Source organism: Meleagris gallopavo, chromosome 2, assembly GCF_000146605.3.
Source record: "Meleagris gallopavo isolate NT-WF06-2002-E0010 breed Aviagen turkey brand Nicholas breeding stock chromosome 2, Turkey_5.1, whole genome shotgun sequence".
Taxonomy (NCBI): Eukaryota; Metazoa; Chordata; class Aves; order Galliformes; family Phasianidae; genus Meleagris; species Meleagris gallopavo.
This window is the reverse complement of record NC_015012.2, coordinates 75,785,913-75,800,703: the sequence shown is the minus strand read 5'-3', so window position 1 is coordinate 75,800,703 and position 14,791 is coordinate 75,785,913. Positions and strand designations below refer to the sequence as shown.

Sequence of the window (14,791 nt, the reverse complement as noted above, 5' to 3'; positions counted from 1 at the left end):
AAAAAAAAAAAGACTAAAAGGAAAAACAGGATGGAGATCACTGGGATCATCTAAGGTTGCTGTGAACAGCACAGCTTGGCTCCCATATCTCAGTTCTCATTTACATCAATTTCTAAGCCATGCCCAAATATTCCAGGTAAGTGCTAGCTGGCCCAGGGACTACAATACCCTCCAGTGACATAGATGGTGAGATGTCAATGTCTGGACTCACGTGGAAGAACTATTTGACTAGCAAGGACACTGCTGATTACCCAGGAGGGAAAGTGTCTGATGCAGCAGTTGTAACACAACTTTCAAGTTAAGTGTTCCATACTATTTAATATGTAAGCAAACAACCCAAAAATCCTTTCAAGCACGGGTGAGCCCAAATAATCTTGCATCTTCAAGGACCCTGTAAGACCGGGTCTTTTTTCTTTACATTCCTTAACAGGTACAAGGCAGATATAAATGCAGTATTTAAACCTCAGGTTCTGCTTGCTGTTTTCCAGTAGTCTTTTAGAAGATCTACTCTATGCTGGTGAAATGCTGAGTTGGATCTTAGCTATCTTGGCTGGCAGACATAACTGAGTTTAATCTTTCCAGCTTATGCAGAGCAGACCAGGTATTTCTTCATAGTTTTGCACAGGGAAGTGCAGACAACATAACCTGTTCTCAAACCTGAACAAATCCTGTAATTTAATATGGGAATAACTATTACTAGCAGCGTAATGCAGCAGAAGTAAGCAGTGCTCTAGTTCCTTAGGTAAACCTTAATTTTGCTTAGCAACTAGGCACTAGAAAAATTAAAACTGCTGATTAAAGTTTTCACCCCTCTTTGATCTGCAGGGGACATGAGGAATATTATTCTTCCAGTCTGCCTCCAGAAAATAAACTTAGAAGTCTCTTTGATCCTGCAAAAAATATAATTTTGGTGGTTTTTTTTTACTTTTGATCTTAAAAGGTAGCAACAAACAGAAAGAATTACAGTGAAGTTTCATTTTCAAAACTTAATCTACAAATGTCAGTTAGAAATAAAAATCATACTTGATTATCACTACTTAAACAGATGACTGATAAAAGTAGACTTGTTTGCATTCAAATAAAACCAAAACGCTTCCAACATCTCCAGGGCTCTCCTCTTTGAGTTCTGTACTAGAGGACAGCAATGCTCAGATATATGTACAGGAGTCCATGTGGTTGTGAAAATATACATTTCTACTGCTAATAAATCTATTATAAATATTAGTATTTATAATAAAATATTAATATAAATTTATTATATGCTAATACATTAACTTTTATTTCTTGCAGGATCAATACAGGTATCTGAGCACATCCAGAAAACCAACTGTTAAAAATCAGAGATTAAAGTTAAATGCAGGAACCTCTAAATTCTCATAACCTTCCAGTTTAGGTGTTTTTACATTTTACTGTCACATCCACTGTAATGTTTTATTTCTCTCTCAAGTATATATTATGACAAAAATCTTACTCATTTATACTAACAGGTAAATGCCTGTGATTTAGTGCCAACATCTTTTTTCGCCCCTAACTTCTTTAAATTTCTATTGAACGATCAGTCTAAGTTGGTAGATTAAATGCATGGAAGCTGTTTATCAATTTCAGAGTAACAGTATTGATACAGATCTGCTGAGGTGAGAAGAGACTGTGAGCAATGTGCACAAGAATTTTTTCATTGGAAAAGATTACACAACTCTTCTAGTCCAAGGACACAATGGAAAAAAAAAAAGAACCAGAAATGTGCAAGGAGTGATACTGAAATGGAAGCATATTTATAATGAATGCACATTTTATGTAAATACATACCAAAGCAAAACATGAGACATTACAGCTCAGCTGTTCACCTATTTTCTATGGTTCGGAAGAGACCACCGAATCATTGAGGTTAGAGACGACCTCTAAGATCACCAAGTCCAATGGCTAACCCACCCTCACCATGCCCACTCACCACATCCCCCAGTGCCACATCCACACCCCCAAGGATGGTGACTCCACCACTTCCTTGGGCAGCCTGTGCCACTGCCTCACCACTCTGAGAATTTTTCTTGATGTCCACCCTGAATCTCCCTAGCACAGCTGAAGACCATTACCTATTGTCCTATCTAGATACCACAGTTAGTTTCTTCTACGCTCTGGCTGACAGTTAACAGTGTTGTTAGCCCACCACTATTTTATCTTGGGCTTTTTTTCACTCCCCAGTTGCTAGCCAGATCTCTTATGCAAGCAGTTTACCCCCCTCCCCAGTAAGAAGACTCAGTTAATACAAAGATTTTTTCCATAAAAAAAAGAACACTATCTCAGACAGCCGCAAATTAATTTCATAGATAACTTTCTGCAGTTTGGCCCGAAACAGAAAATCTTCTGCACTGTTATTTTATCTTAATGGCCAAATTTCTAAGAGAAGTTTGATATGAAATAAAGACAGATGAGGACATTTTTTTTAAACCTCTTCATCATGCTGCTAATGGAAGCTAAAGCTGAAGCTCAGAATGCTTGCTTTCAGGCAAGATGCCAATTTTCTCCTGGTAACTATTTTGCTGCTGCTAGAGCAGTTATCTTCACAGATCACTTCTGCTTTTTTAATAATTGAGGTGCCTCCTTCACCCAGCCAGACCTCAGAACATTTAAGGTGAAAAGTACCAAATTCAGAGCCTAGTTGTGGAGAACTGAAATTTTTCTGAACCAGAAAAAAAGTGAGAACACTATGCAGTTTACAGTTGTAATATAACAAGGTAAAATATCAAGAAGAAGGTTTTTATTTAAAAGAAAACTCATTTTTCCCTTTTCTAGCTAATTCATTGCCTGGAACTTTCACATACGGGGAGCCCAATATCAACCCCAAAGTGGAAATGTTTCTCTTCTACATTTGAAGCAACCTTAAGTCCAAATGGCTATCGTTCTTCATACATTTGCAGTTTACCAAATCAGCAACTTATTTGTAGGCTTTGTTCATGACTTCTTGAAGACCAAATCACAGCTGTCATGTCAAATCAACACAGGAACAGGTCTTTTACAGCCCAACAGGTGTTGGAATATTATTACTTTAAGTTACAGACAAAAAAATTTCCTACTGACTTTTCTTTCCTTCGCTAAAGTCTCATTGAAGGCCTTTGTAGTTATCTTTCATAATTTTATATTTTTGCCTTGGTTCTTAGTACATTTGCTGCATAATTTCTGGGAAGAGCAATATGGGACAGATTAACATATAGGATAAAAAGGGAAAACGATCTTGAGATAGGGACAGTGCTAAAGACAATAGTTTTGGACACCAAAGTCCCAGTTTTGGCCAAGAGTAAGAAAGATCACACAGAGAGAGCTCCAAGCTTCAATAAATCTACTGCGATATCTGTAAGAACTATAAATTAAGGAAAGAACAAATATACATATACCTTTTGTTAGTTTAAGAGTCCCTTCCTAATTGAGAATCAATACATTTTCATGTTTCCTGATCACACTTTAGCAGTAAAATGGTTAACTGGAACATACAAACAGATCCTTTAGGAAAAGCAGCATTTATTGCAGAACTTAAGGCCAAGACACTTCCAGGAGTGCTATCTCAGAGAAAAAGAAAACCTCTTTGTAGACCATTTTCTTCTCTTTTTGGGTTGGTGAAGATTCAAGTCTCATGATAAGCAGTGATCCCAGGCACTGACAAGTTTCCTCAGCTTGAAACTGAAGCTAACAGGCTTTTTTCTTTTAAAGTTGGTCAGGTAAAAGACATCACAAAGTCAATGGTCCTTACACAACAGCTCACCAAAACATACTGCTCATAAGAATCTCCATATAACTGTGTCTAGAGGTAACTAAAAGTAAAACCTGAAATCAAAAGGGCCAAAGAAGAACATCACCATAGTATAATTCAGAATTGCTGCCCTAAGGTTGCAAGCACTACTGGGCATCTCATTTAAGAAATGAGGATAGAAAGTTAAGCTAGTCTTACTGCTTTACGGCATAGTAGTATGGAGTTTGAGTACAAAATCCTGATTCACAAGACCATCTTTTTTATTTCTTTGGTGGAAAATCTTCATTTAGTATTGTACGTTTTACTTCTCCAATATTAGACTTGAGAGTTTTAGAATATCTACATGCTGTGTTTACTAGTCTTACAAGCAAAAGCTACCTTTCTCTCCAATATGCTGTCATAAGAACTACAGGTTGCCACATTCAGACAGACTTTAAGATATTTAAATGGACTTACCAGAGCCAGAATTACTAAGTCTTTTCCAGTTAAAAACTACTAACTCATAGATGGACGTCATGCTATTTCTACTCATCATGGCAGCTTTTTTTAAGGCAAAAAAAACCATAGCAAAAAGACTCTGAAATCAATGCTGCCGAAATGTCTTCATGTAAAGATTCCTTCATACAGAAAAGAGGCTTTCAGTGGCCATATTGCCAGCAAACCAAATTAGCAGAAACTACGATCAGTACCAACTTAACTGGGAGAAGTTCAAGGGCACAGAAACTAAAATTAGCTATTTTTGACAACTGTTAAGAGTAGTTCAAGAACAACTTTTTTTCAAAAATCCAGATACTGTTACTTCTCATGAAGTTTCTGAAGGAACATCCTCAGCACTGTGATGCCTAACAAAAATACTATTTTAAGATGTTCTGAAGGTAACTCCTATTCTTGCTGCTCAACTTCTTACACTGTGGTTAATACTGTTGAACAGGAAGGTGGGGGAGCATCAGTTCCCACAGACTAAACCTTCTTAGTAAGAGCAAATTGGTAACTTAATGAAGTACACTGTGGCTGCGTATTCTTCCTCTCCAATGACCTTTAGATGATCTAAAAATACAATCTTTACTTTTCACTCAGCCTACCAGCTTCAAAATAAGTTCTAAGCATTTGAGTCTATTAATCTGTTAGCTTCTTCTCACATACACAAAATAACTCAGGTTTACTTTAGGTCAGCCTGTATCAATTCTCTATTTACAACCCTTAAACTAGTACTGTCATTGCTGAGACAATGTTCCTTCAGTTACAGGGAGCTTCAATCAATCCTAAGTAAAATTAGTACTGACTTTTTACAAGCCTGAAGTATGGCTCAGAGCTACTAAAGGTAAGAACATATATCAGTAGACTGAATTTTCATCTCCACTGTAGTTTAAACAGTAACGCTGACCTACCAACATTGTCTTAGCCAGTCTCCAGTTATTGCAGTTTTTGTTAGTGTAAGAGTTGAAAGCAAAACCAATATTCAAGTATCTTCAAAGAAAAACAAATAAGCTGTTACTTTAGTCCTCCCCTAGCTCCTCTCATCCATTTTCCTACTGTTGCAATCATATGCACTACTTTATGCATTTTACAACTGATGTAGCTTTCACATTTCACATCTTTTTAAATGGAGATTGGCCATAATCGCCAAGTAGTGCTCAAGTGGAATGAACATCTCCTTAGGAAATTCCCAAGCAAACCACTGGAAAGGATCTCTATCCTCCTATTTCTTATACTGGTCATCCTCACATAGAATACTGAGCAAGGCAGATTTTGTCTTACTCAATACAGTCATTCTTTTGAGCATAAAATACTACTTTGTCTTGCAGAGCCTACAGGAAGTTTCAAACAATGGCTGAGGAGTACTGTTTTCAGAGCCCTCACAGCCTAACTCAACTATCTACTAAAAAGCCACATCATGTTTGAAAGAAAACAGAATTATTTTAGTTTTCCAGTTTACATCCTCTAAGAAAAGCAGACAGTTAATGACAGACAAGCAAAAATACTTGTAAAACTGGTTCTAATGAGAAGTACACAGAATGCAAGTCACTGGCCACATACAAACACACATCATATACAGGCTTCTATGTGTACTCTGCTCATCTATAATATCCACTTGTTGAATTAATTCATTCAACTCAGATTGTCCTTTCAACTGTGTGGAAAAAAATGGTATCCCAAAGTCAGTTAAATATGCTCTCCAATGTTAAAAAAAAAGTCTTTCTTTGGACAAAGTCTAACATTGCTCAGTCTGCTGTGACAGGTCAACCACCTGAAGTGAATGAGTTTCTCTCCTCAAAAACTCACTGCTGACTTCCACCTTTGGAACTTGTAACTTACCAGCTGTTAATTCAATTGCAACATCCATCCGTGCCAGTACAACTCATAACCAACATTTATATGGCAAGTTTGTACTATTGAGAGTTTGCCTGAAAGAGAAGGCAGCAATGCCACCAAAGCAGGCAGCACGCTCCTCTGTAGACTGGTTAGCTTGACAGGACACACATTTTCTGTTCACTTGTGTTTTTAACTCACATTGCAGCATGGGTATTTTGCAAAAGTCACTTGGTACTGTTTATGATATACTGTCTCCACAAGCAAGACAAATTCTCCAGACAAAACGTCCCGCTTTAAGCATGACCTCTCACTTAAATGGTAGCAAAGCATTTATGTACAGTCACTCTTCTACTTCACTGAAGCTCGAAGACGCTCGTCTATACACAGCACTCACTTAACTCAGGAGAATGCTGATCTTTTGCCCAGTTACTAATACCAACACAGCAATACGCCAGGACAAAGTTTGTCTAACCACTGCTTTTGGGAATCACAGTCCAATACCCATGTGATATATTAAACACTAATGACAGTGTAAGATTTTAACAACTATTTAAAATACTAACAGCAAAAGGGCTTTCATGCTACTTACTGCAACATCTGAAATCAAAGCTTTAAATCTAGCAAGGTATTCTGTGCAACTGAACTTTAACATACCTTCCAAATTCATTAAAAGCCAACTTCATAATTATATACAAGTATCACACAAAAAAAAACCCATACAAAAACTAAATCCACAAGTGGTTTGCAACATTACCTCCTAGCACCGTGAGCAAGCTCACAAATATTATACCTTTCATTTTAAAATCTGTGATGTTAGCTTCCAACATCATAACCATTAGTCTCATTCTGAAGACTGTTACGGTAGTCTCATGGTTAAAAAACTTGTTCAGACTTTCTGTAACACATTTTTCTTAGGTTACCCATATTCTGCATCCCAGTGAGCATTTATTATCAAAAGATTTGCAGTTAACACATCCATCACACGTCTTTTTCTGGGCTTAGTGAGAGCACACATTTTTTCATGAGGAATAGCTTTTCAATACTGGCTTCCACCATCCCAAGCACAATTGTAATAGAGCTCTTTGGCCCCTTTTATCTATTACTGCCAATCCTAGATTAGAACATCTTCAGTATTTTAGATTAAGAACGAAGTACTTTAGGTATTCAAGTATCATCCACAATCTTGAAACATCTCTAGCCTTTTAATGTCAGAAATTAGAAGAGTAACTCATCCTTACCAGTTTTACTAGATGCCCACATACAAGGAGCTCCTCAAAAGCTTCAAATGCTTTGTTTTAGCTTCAGCCAAAAAGACACTATTACTGTCAAAAAATACTGCAAATAAAATCTTGCCCTGTACCGTTAAATAAGGTATATAAAAACCCTTTCAGAATAGCTAATATACTACTTACCAAATATTGCTGCCCTATTATCCTTCTCTGGTTTTCAACACACTTCTTCCCCTCCAGAAGACATGTTGAGTGTCCTAAGACTGTCAACTTTTGACTCACCATCTCACCAGCTTCACTAAACATTGTCAACAGCGTCAACTACATAAAAACCAGAGAATTGTACGGGTTGAAATGGGGAATGATCAAAACCAATCTCCCCTGCTTAAGTAGATTCCCCACACTAAGTTGCACAGGCAGATCTTGATAAATCCCAGGAGACTCCATAATCTCTCTGGGAAGCCTGTTCCAGTGCTCTGTCTCTTTCAGAGTAAATTTCTTCCTGAAGTTTGTACAGAACTTCCCATGTTCCAATTTTTGTCCATTACCCCTTGTTCAGTGGTGTGCACACCACTGAGAAGGGCTGAAAATGCAATGGACCTAAGATGGGAGACTGATTCCTCCGCACTTCTGAAGTATATAACTGCCAGGGGAGCTTACATTGTCCAGGAGCCAGTCAAGCAGCGTGTGGAATGTCACATGTTCAGCATGCCCTGTACCAGTACAATAAGGCCACATTGCTTCTGCAGCCCTTGCAAAATATGAGCTGTCAGGAAACACCGTAAGTAACTACAGAACTGATGTTCAACAGCTAGTTAAGTTTTCCACATCCTCATCTTTATTCAAGAGCATGTACATACACAGCACAGAAATACCTACCCTTCTCACCAACATTAATAGATAACGAATCCTGATGAAAGCCATCAAGGGATATTTTTTTGTAGTAAAATTCTGCAGCTTCTGATGATACATTCAATAGACCAATTTACATAGCTAACTCACTGAGAAGTAGTCTCCAACCAGCCAAAGCAGCTGGTTATTACTTACTGAATAACCAAAGCAGGTTATGCAGTAAGCCAAGCCACTTCTGGATTTCTGTCACATCATTAATGTACGTTTTTGTAGTCAGACACTTATTTCTGACTTTCCAATGCTTCAGATGCTGCTACTTAATGTTCTGCACTACCATAGTACTGCACTGATAGGAAAATGGGCCTTTCAGGTATTTGGTGTTTAGAAATAAGTGTATTTCATGAAGTTCTTTCAGATTCCTAGAGGAAGTAAACTGCTAGCACCCAATGCTGTAGTCTGCAGCCAAAAATGACAGGATTGTTTCTGTATTTTGGTACATTCCAAAATCATTCAGTAACCACAGCACTACTGATCATTGGCTACCACACAGTTGTCACATCCCCTCCTTTATAAAGCATTCCTGAGAATGCAGTACAAGAGCTACACCTTAAGGTGGATTGCATCTTCTGTGCATAATTTGTCTTTAAAGGCAACTTCACAGATAATCAATTTACAATCCCTTTCTTCCTTGGTGGAAGAGAGATCATCTGCTTAATACAACAAATACAATGTTAACATGTTACTGTGTGGTTAGTGATTGCTGCAAGCAAATGTTCCAATGCTTATACTCCTTTTCCTCCCACGCTGGAAACAGATAACACTGCCAATGTCTTCTTCAGTGGGCACAGTTCCAGTTCCGATACTGGTCTTTTCATGCTAAATTGGCAGCTCATGAAAACTCCCCTTTCCTTCTCTCCCTGACTAGATGGAGAAGAAAATGAAAGCTTCAGTCCATGCCTTTTCTGTAACCACAACTTCCCTCATGCCACCTGAAATTTCAAGTATTTCTTTTTACAAGTGCTTCATGTTGATACTTCCACACCACCTCATCTACTTCTTTTGATCTCCTACGTAACTCCTCAAGAAGCACTCATTAGTTTGAATTTATGTATCAATGCTGCATGGCCTACCTGCAACTTCCATTGTTTTGAGTTGTTACAGATGCTCAGTATCAAAAAGTCTGCATACCTATACATTTCCTAAGGTAAGGGCCAATAGTTTGTTTCTTTTTCATATATGGAAGCTCACCTCTCATTTCCCTACTGCTACTGTTATCCTTCCCAAAGAGGGCAGTTTGATGTTTTGGAAAAAGTGTTATTTTAAATATGCAGAGACAGTAATTTTGGTTCACGTGCAGTTTTTGATAACAGTATCTGCTAAACAATTTCAATAACTGTTTCAGCAGGATTTTAAAAGCATGGTCCCACTCCAAGCGAGAACATCTCTTCAGGTGTTACACTTTCTTCCAGTTACAGATCCACATTTGTCAAGCAGCACTGATAAAAACGTTCCAACTCACTGGAAAAAGGAGAACAAGGTCTAAATAAAATGGTTCATTTGAGGAGGAAGAAATTTAAACTTGCAAATAAGCACAGAATTGTATACTTTTTACTTTTTTTTCTTTTTTTTTTTTCTTTTTTTTTGCAAAAGCACCTAAAACTGCACAGAACTTGTAATACTTTTCAGTAAGTTCAAATCTAGTCTTCTGATCTCATCTCAGATGCCGGATCCGTAGTATGTTTTTCAGCAAAGAATTCAGGTTCGGGATAGGATCATCATAGATGAGATGCAGAAACTGTACTACAAAAGTAAATCTAATGCATGATTTACTTCTTTGATAGCATTGCTGATTACAATGAAAAAGTAGAACATTCTTCATCCTTTCACACGTAAAGTAAGTATTTAAAACTTCACGGGTAGATTTTAAGGTTAGCTAAGGTTAGGCACAACCACTGGCACATGCAGTCCCTTGGGTAGTAAATGATCTTATACTTAGTACACAGAGTAAGCAGTAAGTTACAATACAAACCTACTGTATCAGTTATTGAAGCGTATTAGCAACAGTCACAACACTAAAAATGTCTTTCTTATAAACACAGACTTACTTCAGACTTAATCATAAAATGCCTGAAAGCTTTTTAATTACATACCTGAACAAATTAGAAGCATTTGCTCATACAATTGTGACCGTTTTCCTGCTGGAAAAGACATTCATTAGCTCAGAAATGTTTTCTTCCATCACTCAAAACACAACTTACTATTTGGTCTCTCATACATTACTAAGCATGTGGTGGAATAACACCAGTACTTATTAAGCTCCAGAAAACGTAACCTACAAGTGTTCTCACATCAGAGTAAGTTTCTTTTTATTTGTCTTGCCTGGACATTACTTAAGTTTGCTATAAGCTGTGACAGACAACCAATCTGTTAAGTCTAAGTCTCCCCCTACCATAATCAAACACTTAATTTCTGAAAATGACAGTGAGAATATGGTTCTCAGCAAAACATTGACAGCCCAAATCAATCAACAAGCATTATATTAAAAAACTGTTCTTCTATGCAGGACACCTGAAGCAACAGGAGAATTAAGCATGCTATCTTGAGCTGGAACTGATAAAACTTATGATTAAGACCAATATAGGTGATGAAACATTTCAGCATTTCCCATGATTCACATACACAAACTACTGTATTTCAGATATGCCATCTGCCGTAAGTGTTTACGTGTCACCTCATACTTTTAAATGGGGTTGACATGATAATGCAGTTTTAAGTACAGTCATTGAAACAGTTTGCCAAGTTTTCAAGGCCCAAAAGAACTACTAAGTCTATCATCTTTACGTTTTACCTGTCATGCCACAATAATAATCTAATCTCAAAAGTCAGACACATGCGTTTTTATAATTTAATTCTATCATTTATTGAATTCATACCTTCAAGAAGCAGCCTTCAAGCATCCCTGCAAAGACAAGAATTGCACCAATTAGTTTTATTAACAAGGCTTGCTACTTCCAGCTTTCCTCTAGACTCCTGTCTAAACAAGACATTATTTTACAGGTAGCACTTCCACACAAAAAGCTTCATTCCTGTGTTTAAACTTTACATACTGGGACAAAACTCATTCTTTAAAATAAATTGTTAGTAGCAGTCTTTAAATGCCTTTCTTTAGGAAGGAGTGAAATAAAATTATAGACGTCTGGTTGGACAGCAAAATTACAACCTCACACTTCCAGATTTTGACTTTTTAAATAAAAACTGAACTTGTATAGAAATTGTGCTTCGAACCTCACATTTCATTGAGAAGGATTAAATTCAGAAAAATGAGAAGAACGAAGACATTGAGCTCAGCTACCAAAACAGCTGAAGCACAATGAGTGTTCTTGTGCACTTTCTGACTGCTGCAAGTAAATTTAGACTAGCCCTTCTGAATTAGGTTAACACTAGCTAGAGCTGAAACATCTTTAATTCATTACAATTCACCTCTAATCATTAACTTTAGCAATCCTTAATGTCCACATCAGAATACACCCTGAGTTAACAGTGCTTTTGAAGGAGTCATAGTGCAAGTGTCATCAGCTAACTCAAAACCCAACAGTGCTTCATTTTCTTACCAGGGCACTTTCAATACTTGGTGAGTTTCCCATTTTTAGGCTCCAAAACAAGATACCTCAAATTACACACATCTGAGCTTGTCCTCTCCCTTCTTTTTAAAGGTGCTACCATCTGCTGGGCAACAGCACGTCCATAAGCCATTTTCAGTAGTGTACCAAAACCCTTATTCACAATATTGAGCTTGTATATGAGGACAGCATAGAAGTAAAACTAACTGAGAGAGTGAGTGACAGAAAGATTAAATGACTTTTGAAAGAAAAGTGGTTTTGACTCAGAAGCCAGATCCGTGTGAAGTTTTTCATCAACAAATCAGGTATGGCAACTTCATCATAATCCACCACTTAAATAACTGTACTCGAAACACAGAGCTTTAATAGGGAATACATCAATAAAAAGTTTTAGCAGTTTAACATTAAGTATTACCTCTATCTGTTGCAGTACAGTTGCCAGGACATCTTTCACCACAATGCTCAACTTTTCCATTATTAAAACCTGTTCATATGCCATCCTAGATAGGAATAAAGCAAGCAATTAGAACACGTTCATTCAGTAACACAGCCCACCTGGGATGACCAAGTTTTCGTCTTGGAAATCACCCTTCCTTCCCATTTTTACACAGCCAATGGTTGTAGACATTTGAGTTTGACAACTTAAATTGAACAGATCCTAATATTGTTTCTTAGCATTTTCAAAAATGAGAATATAGACTATACTCCTAGAAAAATGAGTAATACATTTTAATAGGAAACTTAGAACTAGATTTGTCTGTTTCTACTGACAAAGAACTTCCAGCTGTCAACTTCATTTTCTTCACCTCAACTCTTATACTAATTTCCCGATGAAGTGTACACTGACATAAAAGTCACCTTGAGGTAATCTCTGTCAATTTACAATGTAAATCTTAGACATATTTTACCAGCTCTTTCACAAGCGGTTTGAAATAACCGAAACTATTCACCCACCTTCCTAGCCTACACATCTCAAATAGATCACGTCAAATAACATGCCTGAAGTACACTAATATCTCATTTCTAAGCTAATGACAATGTTACTAATTTAATTACAAGTATGTTGCTAAGCCATTTAACAAGTTAATTTATCCCCACAGATCATTCAAAACATACACAGCTTTCAGGAAAATCCACTTGTGTGTACCAAATACTCTTCTAGTTCCAATGGTGCTTCCATGGTGGGCTAAAATCAAAATTAAACAAAAATTAGTTCAAGTAGAAAATCTGTTACAAAGGTCTGAGCACCATCTCATAGAATACCATGACAGGAAGTGATCAGCAGGAACTAAAATTTCTTTTCATACAAAAAAAGTTATCAATGTTAGTGTACAATTGTCTGCCAAGAACTTGCAGTTGAAAATACACAGTGGAAAAAAGGTGGCCTGAAATCATTTCAGACCATTTTTTTAGGATAAAGAACCAAGTCATTTAAACTTCTGTTTTATGTTACACACTTATTCATAATGTTAGTCCTAATATTTGTAGATTCCTTCCAACTGAACTATTGTACCGTTCATAGTTTACAGAATCAGTAGTTACATTCAAAAATGGCCACATATGTGAGTTCACATTAGCTCCAATACATGCCCAATGCAAGACAGTTAACAGTTAGTAAATTACACTGATCTCAAAGGTGGTGCAAGTTAATCAAGTGATTTATCATGTAGGCCCACATACTTAATGAAGTGATACAGAAAAGATGGTAATTAAAAACATGCGACCTCAGCGCTGGTCTTAACTCACATAATTACTCATCAGTTTAAAGGTGATCATGAAAATCACTTTTTCTGTTTTGTTCCACTCAACAGCCATACAAAGATGAAATCTCCAGCACCTCACACATTCTATACTTTTGTCAGACAAAAGTGTGGAAACTGAAATGGAAACATTTACATGCAGGGCTATTCCTGTAACAAAAAAAAAAATAACTATTACCTTAATGCCTCTGTACAACATATTGGACACCACTGAAAGTTTCTGCTTCATACCTAAAAATAAACAGCAGACAAGCTTACCACTTGAAACGAGCAGATACTTAGTAATAGGTCCCCTGATAACACTCATTAAGACTTTCTGAAGTCACAGAAGCAATGAAATGTTAGGTACTCAAGCCTTAGTTTGCAGTTTTTTCAGAAGGCAGCAAGAAATACAGCCACTTATGTAACAAGGTAACAAGTTACATTCGTTCACAAGGCAAAGAAAATATTTGTTTTGTTAGGTACATTTCAAATACATTATTTCTTTCAACAGAGATGTTTATTACTATACACCATGTAGATGAAATAAAAGCCACAGTCCGTGATAGACTACTATCTTGGCTTGGTTTCAGACGAAAGCAATTCAAGTATATTTATTGCACTCAATAACCACGGTTGTACTAACAGCTAGTAAAGATACAAGAATTTCACTGCTCAGTAACCTAACACCTGACTTGGGATATCATTAGATGAGCCATCTCAAGGCAGAGTGATTGCCTCTTACATGAATACAGTCACCTCCTAATTGCTGCTTGCAGATAAGCCTCTTTTGCTTACAATTCCTGCTTTTCCAGGACAACTACTGCTCAATGACAGCAGCATTCCCACAGAGAAAGGAGCGTCTCAGGCTAAAGATTTTAAAAAAATATGCATTTCCATAACGCTTCTTTTATTCTGCTCTCACTGTCTAGCAACAAAGCAAGCCTCAACGGTTAAAGTGTTCATCTGGTGACTCACGAAGCACACAATCCTATGACGAAGTAAAAGGGCCACTGAATTCTTCACAGACGCCCTAACTTCGTATTAGAATACTTCTCTCCCGTCGATCTATGTGGCGGCGTGAGAATAGATAATTTAATCGACAACTAAACGCAACAAAGGGCCGCCCCGCTCTACGAAGGGGCTGATTCTGATCCTAACGCTTCACGGCTGCCGGCGCAGGCGGGCAGCGATCGCCCAGCAGCCCCCGAGGGCACCTCTACGGCCGCCAGCTTCAGCTCAAGATGGCGCAGGCCACCAGAGCCCCGCCGGGCAACGCCCGCACCGGGGCAAAAT

The 14,791-nt window shown here is 37.5% G+C and overlaps 1 long non-coding RNA gene and 2 other non-coding genes across 5 annotated transcripts; all 3 read right to left on the bottom strand.

The window, feature by feature from the left end:
- Nucleotides 1-8,099: 8,099 nt before the first annotated feature.
- Nucleotides 8,100-14,785, bottom strand: LOC104909896. 3 transcript variants are annotated; one of them, XR_002112363.1, is made up of 7 exons: nucleotides 14,474-14,785; nucleotides 13,695-13,747; nucleotides 12,873-12,942; nucleotides 12,172-12,256; nucleotides 11,070-11,095; nucleotides 10,287-10,334; nucleotides 8,100-9,654 (listed from the first exon to the last, which is right to left on the bottom strand). It is a non-coding gene; the product is annotated as an uncharacterized LOC104909896 (long non-coding RNA). The 3 variants fall into 3 exon arrangements; XR_792666.2 differs by having other exon boundaries at nucleotides 13,695-14,785; XR_792665.3 differs by having other exon boundaries at nucleotides 10,287-10,331; nucleotides 13,695-14,785.
- On the bottom strand, nucleotides 9,850-9,920 carry LOC116216395. Its single transcript, XR_004159076.1, has one exon. It is a non-coding gene; the product is annotated as a small nucleolar RNA SNORD50 (small nucleolar RNA).
- Nucleotides 12,017-12,084, bottom strand: LOC116216396. The gene has a single exon (XR_004159077.1). It is a non-coding gene; the product is annotated as a small nucleolar RNA SNORD50 (small nucleolar RNA).
- Nucleotides 14,786-14,791: the final 6 nt, after the last annotated feature.